A 10585-nucleotide genomic window follows, 5' to 3' on the forward strand; every position below is an offset into this window, starting at 1 on the left:
TAAGTTCAGAATGTCTCTGCAAACACAGATTCCATCATCTTTCCAGGCACCCTTTGCTGGTTCTTTCCCTGTATATGCATAAGCTCAGTTCTAAAACTGTCCCCACCCGATTTCCACAGTCACTCCAGTTTCATTAAATTTGCAGCTAGGAGACAGCAACAACAGTTCCATGAGAACAGGAGGAGCCTGGTAACAGGCAGAGAGGAAGTCCAGTAGACTTGAAGAGGTAATTTCCCCTGGATTTATGGAAAGGGGAGAAGCAATTAATTTATAGCTATCTGCAACACATGAGCAGTAAGAAGGAAAAGGAAAATTTTAGCAGTGAGACAGCAAGAGAAAGGACTGGTAGAGCCAATAACTTATTTGCAAATGCCCCTTTTCTTCAACTGAACCAAATTCAGGTTCAATGGAAACATTGTACCTCAGGGTGAAATCGTTCAGGAAAGTTGCTGATAGGTAGAAGAGTCCAGTTGGTCTCTTTCTTCACTCCCTCAATATTTTCTGTGTCAATGCTGATTTTTTCTGTTTGCTTTCTGTCACTGCAAGTCCTGTCTGGTCTCTGGACAGTGGCAGGTTGTAGGTGAAATTCCCAAAACCTGAGAATAGCAGCAAGTTGTTTTTCTACTATGTATATACTCATCTCTCTGTGTCCGTGTGACACTTTCTCTGTAACAAAATTTATGTTCAGGCTGGCTGGCCTGCTGCTACAGCTTTCAGTTAAAAAGCACAGGAATTATCAGGTAGCTTTATCTTTCTGCAGCTGTTGTCTTTTTCCATCATACCTGACCCAGTGGTGTTGAAAGATGCCTCTGGTCTGAAAAGATCTGATACTAACAAGAGAAACACTGATCTCTAGGATTTCAGAGGAAAAAGGCAAAAATGCTCCTTTCCAATATGTGGTGAAAACTTCTGTACCACAGATGTAGGCTCTGCTAGAAAAGCCATGCTTTGACCATATTTTTGGTTGTCATAGAAATTAGTTTATAGCTTAACTTCACAACTGTTTCTATTTTTTAGTAATTAGGGGATGCAACTGTAACACACTACCACTTTTCTATAACAACATTTAAGAAGGACACAGATCAAAGTAATGTAGCTCTACATCACATTTTGTGTCAAAGGTATGCTGGTTGCTCTACAGAGCCACCCTAAAATATAGCCTTGGAACCGTCAAAAGAGATATTGTTGTCTGTTCCTCGTAAATGAGTATGTGGCTGAAGGCAAATAATTCCAAATTGTCATGATAAGGGGCTACAGAGATACAAACTAAGCAGTCTCAACACACTTCTTGTTCCACTCTTTCAAACATAGGCACTCTGAAGTCTGGTAACTATTTTATTATCATTATCAAACTCTGTTGCTGTATAGAAATTTCTCTTACTTCAGAATTGTTATTTGTAAGTAAAAATAATCGATGACATTTACCTTTGAAAATAAACCTGTCATGCAGTTCAGTTGGTAGGAAGAAACTCACAGAAACAATTTTAAATAAATTTCAGAACAGCTTTACGTTTTATCTTCAAATAAGACAAACGTTCAAGCACTCCAAACTACTATAATGATGTTTTTCAAGCTATCAAGCTTTTGAAGCATATCATTGTATTCAGCAAAGCTGCTTCTACCTCTGTTTCAGGGACATCTCTAGCACCTCAAAGTACTACAGCCACACTTTAAACCTCTTGAACTTACATTCAATAGTCCTCTGCACAAATACTACAGGAAATAGCAAAAACCAGATATTTAGCAGCTAGTTACTACAAAACAGAAAACAAAGCCAACTTTTCTACTGTACTAATCAACAAAAGTGCAATCAGTTTCACACATATTAGAAAGGCAGTTAAATTTAGAAATCTAATTAATTTTTTTTCCATTAATTTCTCCTGATTATTAGCAGGAACAAAGCATCTGGTATACACAGTTTCCGTACAAGTCAAGAGGAATCAGATCAGTGAAGTTTGGAGTAGAAGTGGGCTAACACCATATACACCATAGAACTTGGACTGCTTTGGACACTTTCGTGCTATGATCAGTTGATGAGTTGTTAGCACTCAAGATCACAGACTCACACAACTTTTAAGGTCACAAAACGACTGAAGTGGGAAGGGACCTCTGCATATTGTCTACTCCAACCCTCTATTGAAAGCAGGGTCAGACACCACATTCAATTGCATTGAAGTTAAGTAAGAAGCACACCACGTGCTTATCCAGCCCCTTGTCAAATTAGGCAACTGTCTGCCATTCAAGCTCTCTAACACTATTACATAATTCCATGAGACAACTCATTGCCCACTATATACAAGCTCATTGTTTTGCATGATTTGCTGAAGCAAGAGCAAAGGCCTTCATCTGTCTCAGCTTCAGCAACATCAATAACGCAGGCATTCTAACTACTAATATGAGCACTAAGCTGAGACAGATAACATTGTCACAATGCTTTTTCTCTGTCTTGTCTAAGGTCTTACCTGCTGTTTTCCTTGCATGCAAAAGCTGGTTCCAGAAAGATTCCCCCTTTTAAGATAAAGTGGTATTAAATGTAGTAAACCTTGAATTCATCTACATGAACAGGGGAAGAGTCTCATTTCAGTTACACAAGAATTCAGAGAAGTGATTCTATCATCTTAAACCTTTTGTTGAGCAATTCTACTTGCAGTAGCCCTGCCTCAGCATTCTGTCTTTAGTTCTATGTCAGCCCCTTCTGAACATATATGCTCACGTTTCCAATGTGATGTTAGTATTTGGTTTATAAATGTAGGAAACTTAGCTGAAACACACTGCTTTCCACATTTATTCCTAACATGTCTAAGTTCTTCTAGAATAAAGTAGCCAAAAAATTAGAAAAGAGAAGCATCCTGAAGCAATTTTTAGGAGGGACTTTATATCAAGCAGGAAGAAGAAGTCATAACTGCTCTTTAAAATGCTTTAACAAAGGTCTCAGGTGTTGCTTCACCTACCACTTAACCAGGTGAAACCAGAGATCCCTGTCGGGTCTACCAGTATATCAATTCATGTGGCCACACCCTAGTTCACTACTTATCAAAGTGGGTTAGGTTAGAAACACACGTGTTTGGAGGTATTTAATCAATCAAACTACTTTAAAAAAATGAGGCTAAGAGCAATCCCAGTTATGGTGTGGGTTTTGGGGAAATGCTAAGATCCAGTCAATGAGACAGGGCAGAAATCTGTACCTGGGGTAGTAGACCTCATTTAGCTCCTACTGGATCAGGCTGCACTTGGAGTACAGCACTTGTCCTGCCTTCTTGCTGTCAGATAAGGCACCTGCAGCGCTGCCCCATTTCAGTGGCAGCTGTGCTAGGTCAAGGGACTCTTCCACCCCTTTGACCATAAAAATTCTCTGAGAAGTGCTGCCCTCAATTCTGCTGGCCCAGTCCTTCGAAAACTCACTCTCTGTGTTAGTTGGGGCAAACCAATGTGGACCTGCAAAGACCTGTCACTGAAAGTGAGTAGGCCTGACTCATTTCAACACAGGCTGGGGAGCAGCCAGACAAGTTACACTGGCAGAACCTGGGAGGTGGAAATCTATGGTGGGGGTGGTAATGAGCAGCTAAGGGTTCCCTAAGTGTTCTTCTGGTAGCCTAGCTGCAGCCAGAACTTGCAATGTGTCCACAGAAAGCCAGCATCCCTGAGCATCCTCTTTCATTCACGGAGAGAGTTAGGTGGCTATGAGACATTCTTCACCCTGCTAAGGTTCTGAATCACCCTCTGAAATTGTAAAACCCACATAAATATAATAAATGCATTATTAAATTTATTATAGTAAATAAAACAATAAATGTATTATTAAATTTATTATATTAATTAATATAATAAATCTAGATTATTATTTTTCTAGAGAAGAATTTCCATCAGTTCTCTGAAATAATACATCTGATTGACAAAAAAAAATAGGGAAAACAGTGTTTTAAACTTTAAAATTAATACATTTTAAAACAATTTTAGGTTAATGGTAGGTCCTTTCTTAACATACAATGAGGAAAAAAAAATCAAACTAGTGAGTTGTTTCTGTCCCACAGCATTAAACTGTGGGACAGAAACATTAAACTATAATAGAAACATAAACTAAAATTAGATCAGCTAAAATTTAATAGTTGTTAAAAATTTTTCTAAATATGGTATGTATACATTTATTTATGTTCCTAAAATGTAAGGGTTTTTTTTTTTTTTTTTTTGTATGCACACTGTATCAAGCTCATCTTAATTGAAAACATGGAGAGTCCACCTTGACTAATGACAAAATGCTGCAACACGGGAACAATGTTTTCTGAGCTCGTCATTTAATGACACTTTGAACAGCTCAAGTCAATGCTCCTAAAGTTCTGTTGAAATTCTGGACCAGCTAAATAAAACAAGCATTTTCTCTGCACCCCCTCTTACTAGCTCTCTTCAGTCTTTGCTTAGAGTTTCTCTGTGATGAGTTCATCTGCCTCAAACTAAAAAAGTGGAGAGAATACAAAAGAACACAAACTGTAGCTGCGCTGGTCTGGCTCAGAGCTCCTGAGTCTGCAGCAATGAAACTTCTCTTTTCTTTCCTCTACACTGAAGTTGTATCTGCTTCTGGGTGTTAGATGAAATATGAATCAGTCTTTTGTAAGGCTGCACTAGGGATGTAGAGGTTAGTTTACTGGCTATTTTGTAGCAAGGAAGTAGTGTAAATATATAATAAGTATTTCCATTTTCCTTGCATGTGTTTTCCTGGGCTAACTGTGCTTATCAGTTTTTGTGTTTATTTAATGAAAAATATACCAATAAATTACTGATTCAGCTGACAGGAAGAAAAAGACAATGCAGTGGGAAACGTTGTCAAATAAGGCCTCTAAACAGACAGAGTAATTTAAAGGGGAAATCCTAAATCAACTACTAGATAATGTAGTAAGTAAACATATTAACCTGTAAGTAAACATATCAACCAGTAAGTAAACATATCAACCAGACACGAATTATGTCGTAAATTGTGTTTGTTGATATATCAAAGTCTAGTCATAACACCCAAGGAACAGTTAAGGAACCCAGCAAATAAAGATAATGGATAATTTTATGGCGTTTATAAATTGCATCTTCTAAACATTTATTTAAAAAAAAAATCAAGAGTGCTGCTTTAGAGTCATCATTGAAAACCATTACTGCAGGAATGCATGGTTCTGTATAGTAAACAGTATACAGTCATTGTGCTGGAAAAGCATTTGTTGGTGAAATTTTGTCACTGTTTAAAGAACTCCAAACAAAAAACCCTCTATATGCATACAGGTATGGCAAAGTCTAATCAGATATATTTATAACAATTTTGGCATTTTAGATATGGCTGTCTTTACAAATCTTTTTTCTTTACAGCATGCTTGCACACCTTCTTTAGTTTTTTAGTTACGTGCAGATCTTTTTTTTCCTGAATTAGTCTTATAATTATTCCTTCTAGTAAAACCATATACGAGAATATAATTAGTCCATCCTTTTTATGCAATGTGTTGCTCCTAACACCCTGAGATAAGTAAAACCAAACAAAACTGAAACAAAAACAAGCATCATCACCTCCCAAACCCACAAAACTTTACATCACGCATCGTCTTCAGACCCAGGAGACATCATTGGTGGGATTTCTCAAAGTGGGGTTTCCCAAAGATTTGATGTCAGCTATCTGCTGCCACTGAAAACATTGGAACCATTACCATTGATAGAAGAAAAGTGAAGCCAAAGCTGAGCCCTTCAATACATATTTTCCCTGACCACTGCAAAGACATGAAGCATTTGAAAATATGAATGATACTTAAACTGTTTACAAACCTGTCTGACTCATTCTGTAAAGGCCTTGAAAATAAATAAACTAAACTAGAACTGAGAAGAACTCCGTATTTCTGAAAATTCATATTGCTTTTTCTATTCCCCAAATCTTGAACTATTATCCGTCACAGGCATTGTGATCCTAGGGGAACCTGTGCAGCTGGGTGAACAGTGAAAGTCAGCAAATACAGTAACAAGTGTTTCCAGTGATGAGCTGAAGGGATCTTGTTGTTGTTAATTTCGGCATCTGGAATTTAAATTCTGGAGAACTTTAGTGAGAAGAGAATTATCTGGAGTTGACTGATGATCTCTTTTTGTTAGTTCATTTCTGTTTAACAGACAGGTACCATAGCTGAGACAATGTACCTGGTAGGGGCTTTACTGATGTAGCAATGCTAAAGCTGAGCTCTCTAACTGAAAATTACAGAGGCCTACAAAATATATCAACATATATCATACTGCCACTTTATAGAACTTTTGGTTTTTTTCCAGTGTGGTGATGATGTAAAACCTTAAGAGATGTTTCTGGCATGGGGATCAGCTTTGTATGTACAACTAGTGTGTCTCCTGAGCTTAATTTCCTTAATCCTAATTGCCAACAGGAGTTGTGATGATTGATTTTGAGGGTTCACAGTGCAGTTTTCAACAAAAGTGATAGAGTATTAAAAGAAGTTGGTAAACTGAGCCTAGCTGTACTGATTAAGTGACTTCCTTAAGTCTTGTAAGAAGTGAAAGCTGCTGGAGTGCAGTGTGCTAGTGAATTCTGAAAGCATTTTGGCATTACACTTTGTAAAGTCAAACTGCCTCAGTGTTTTGCTATAGTACTTCTATATGCCAGACATGTATTTGAAGAGGAGGAGAGGTGATATTTTTCAGCTATACAGAGCACCATTTATCTTTAAAACGTCCCCTAGATTAGGATATTAACTTGATTTTATATTTAAACATACAATTATTTATATGTGCACATCTATACAAAATGTTCACATAATAGAAAATGTAAAATAAGATACATTACCTCACATATACTGTAGTATGCTATTGTAATATCTGGGGTACAGAATAACATATATACTAACACGCTACATTGTTGATTTAAGGTTTCTCTGGCTTCTTAACTGAAAGTTTGTCTTAGAAAAGAGAAATTATTGGGGTCACAGCTTCAAGCCCACCTCTGCAGCTTTGTCTGCTTCTTTGTTTCTCTTTAAATACCTTATCTACAGCTATGTATGCAGCTAGATTATGAAAAAGAAATTTGCTATTATCACTGTTGTGTTGTAATGCAGGGGTAATACCTCTGTTGCTTCAGCAGGAAGCAAACAGCTTTCAGTCAGCTCTGCTTGTTAGCCCAAGGTAACACCCCTCATTATGTGGGAACACATAGACGTGCTCTCCATCACTGACTAAAAATATTGCCAGGTTTGACCATTACTCTGTGAGATGCATATGAAGAATGAAATCCTATCCTTATTAAAACTAAGGGGAAAAGACACACCGAACTTCTCATTGAATTATTTAGGCTCAAATTTTCAAAGCACAAGATACAGAATTATTATACTTTTGTCCTTGGAGAAGGTTGTTGAAATGTAGGGTTCAGAGACATTCATAAGACATATTAACACACAAAAAGATATGTGTTTGCCCTTGAAATGATACATATTCTCAGGACAAATGCAATGCAACCACCATAGCTGAAAAATCAATATCTTTCTTGGGAGCTTGCATCTGTATCTATAAGTGAACATCACAGCATTGAAAGTTGCAATCCCTTTATCTTGTGCAGGAGTTCTGAAATTGTTGGGTGGGGTCATGTCAGGTTCCTGCACTCTGTGTGGTCAGACGAAGGCAGCACCAGGAGGTACAGTCAGCATGCTCAAAGGTTTTGGCTTGCCTGCACCTAACCAGTGCTGATGGTAATTCCAGCTCTGCTCTGGCACTTAGGTACTTGACGTTATACGAGGGATGTGTCCTGTCCTCAGGACATGTGGCAGAAATGTCTTTTTAAGAATAGGAGCTGATTGACTTGAAATCAGTGGTCTTTTAGCTGTGTTTTCTGAGCATCTGCCACCTGTTGGAGTTGCAGCTGCCAGTAATTTATCAGCACCAGAAAAAAGCCTTTGAGTTCCACCCAGTGGAAAAGAAGATGTGATCCTAGGCTTCAGAGCCTTAGGTCCTTTACCCAGGATGGGGGAAGACCGAGGTTTTTAGTTTTTGCTCCAAGAACTCTTATTGAATTTTCTTCACTGATTGTTTCTTATAAAATGCAGAAATTGTCATAGCAGATCTTAGATGTTTCTCTGAGGCCAGCTAGGCTTCCTGACTATATTCCTTCTGTCTTCTTGGGGAGATAGAGAAACATCACAATTTTGCCACTTCATCTGGTGCAGATGTGACATAGGTGCTGTTATGCTTCACATACACCTTCAGAAGAAAGCTGGAAGATTTGTTTCACATTTTCATTTTAGACTTGAACATACCTTATCCAAGTTTGAGGGCTGAATAATTGATTTTTTTTAATGGGTATATTGGTATTTGATTTGATGCACATCAGCTGGATTTAGCCAGCATCAGAGAATATGGATGAAATGTCAGAGAACAGAAAAATGAGACAAACACAATCTCATGGCTGAAAGCTGAAGTCAACAAAACCAGTAAATAATAATGATTAGTTCACTTATGGAGCAGATAACTGAAGAGTATGCTCCAGTTTCAGATTTAAGAAGAGAAATTTTGCCAGAATATACATGTAGCTAAGTCACTGGATTGAAGGACAAGAACTGCAAGATGAATTTCCATAGCTCAGTGCTAAGACTAATTTCAACTTTTATGGACAGTGTCCCACTGAAAGTCTAAGACCTTTATGCTTTTCTGAGAAGACACAACTTGCTTATTCTCCCTGTGTCTGGAATTTTTTTTCAGGTCTCTTATGGTTTTAACTGCATTGTTGTCAGCCTTTACTCTGGATGGGTATGAGTCAGCTCCAAACCATAAACAGTGTAGCCATGGTTAGTAAGCCTGGGCTGCTAAGCCTTTGATGATAGTGTGGGCACAACAAGTGTGCCTGCTTGGAGCACAACCAAAGCAAGCTCACATCTGCTTAAAAAAAAGAAAAATAAAGTTAACGTATCCTCTCTGTTCTTTTCCTGCTTCCTCCTCCTGCCTTTCTCTTTCCCTCTCCCTTTTTCTTTCTCTCTGTCCCACCCACACACATCCATGAGAATACTCACAGAAACTCCTCCTATACAAGCCCTCCACCCAGATAGTTCAAATTCCTGAGTGGGATCTCACAGGGCACACGTTTGTTTGGAGTGGTAACGTGTGGCAGTGTTCTGGTGTGAGGTCCCTCAGGCAGTTCCTAACTATGAAATGGAACAAATAGTAGTTGTTATATTCATCCCTTTCAAGAAGGTTTTACTCAACCAATGAAGTGCTCATTTTTGCCTTGTACAGCTGACTGAGCCCAGAAAAGGGTAGTGTAAATCATGCAGGGGAAGCCACAATGCTGAGCTCCAAACACTTTTTGGGGAGTTCCCGTTCAGAGGGGATTGACTCACCTTAAGTTTCACTTAGACCACAATGGCAGGATGTCATTGTCCCACCTCCCACAGCACAGAGTCTGGCTGCAGAAATATCAGTAGCAGCCCTGCTTGTTTGTTGCATTGTTATTGACAGTAGCAGCCAATGATACAGGAATTTTAAGTGACTTTATATGTAGCTACAAGACCCGGGTTCCATGGGCTTTTCTCATGCACAAAATAAAAAACAAGTTGCTTTTTCCCCAAATTTTCTTTTAATCTCTCTTCTACTAGCTAGGCACTAATTGTGTTGTACATCATCTTCTGCCGTTTTTCTGGCACAAGCAACATGCTGGCACAAGTCAGTGGAAATTCAACTTTCATTAAGGTTTTACTGTATTGCCTGTGTATCACGTCTCTCTTTTTTTCTTTTTCTTTTTTTTTTTTTTTCCCTAAGATGACTGCTTTCAAGAATGAGACTACCAATCTTACAACAGGAACTCCTCCATTTTAGACAGGTAAGCTGCATAAGCTGCATCTTGGCTATTATTGCCTTGTGTGCCTGAGAATTAGTATTTCTGAGATCTGGGGATTTTTACCAGTGGGTTTTGAAAAGCATCAACAATCTTAGTCACCTGCATATTTACAGGAGGACTGTGTTCTCAAAGAAGCAGTACTTTTTGAAAGAACAACTATGAAAAATGCTGAGAAGTAAAAGGATCATCACAGAATGTACACCTTTTTCCTTTTAAAATGTATAATCCTTACAGGGGATTACTGGTGGGTGAATATTAGAGCTGGTCTGCCTTCTAGCTTGAAAGCTTGTTTCTCAGGCAAAACTGTCTTATGGCAAACTAAAGGAAAATTAGTTTCTTAGGATTCCATTTCCCTCTGCAGAGGAGAAACTGATATAAGAGAAAGCAAGCTCACTTATTTCTCTGAATTCTTTCTCTAGATATGTATGTGTATTTGTGTGTTATTTTTTTATCCTGATGGCAAAACCCAAACACATCAGGTGCAGACCCCAGAATTTTCTTTTCTTGTATTACCTATGTCCCAAGGAAACATGAGGAACGTAAAGATGGCTCTCTCTTTTTCACTTATTCCTGCTACCCGCTGGATGCCACAAGTCCTGGAGGTTCATCCACATGCTCTGTACATTCGCTAAATGTGATAGAAATAAAAGTGTCACTGTTCTATTCTTACACAGATCCTCTATTACAGCATAGGTATAGTTTGAAACAAATGTATTGTCCATAAATTCATTGCAGTCAGGCAGT

Source organism: Pyrgilauda ruficollis, unplaced genomic scaffold (assembly GCF_017590135.1).
Source record: "Pyrgilauda ruficollis isolate IOZ18807 unplaced genomic scaffold, ASM1759013v1 scaffold51, whole genome shotgun sequence".
NCBI lineage: Eukaryota > Metazoa > Chordata > Aves > Passeriformes > Passeridae > Pyrgilauda > Pyrgilauda ruficollis.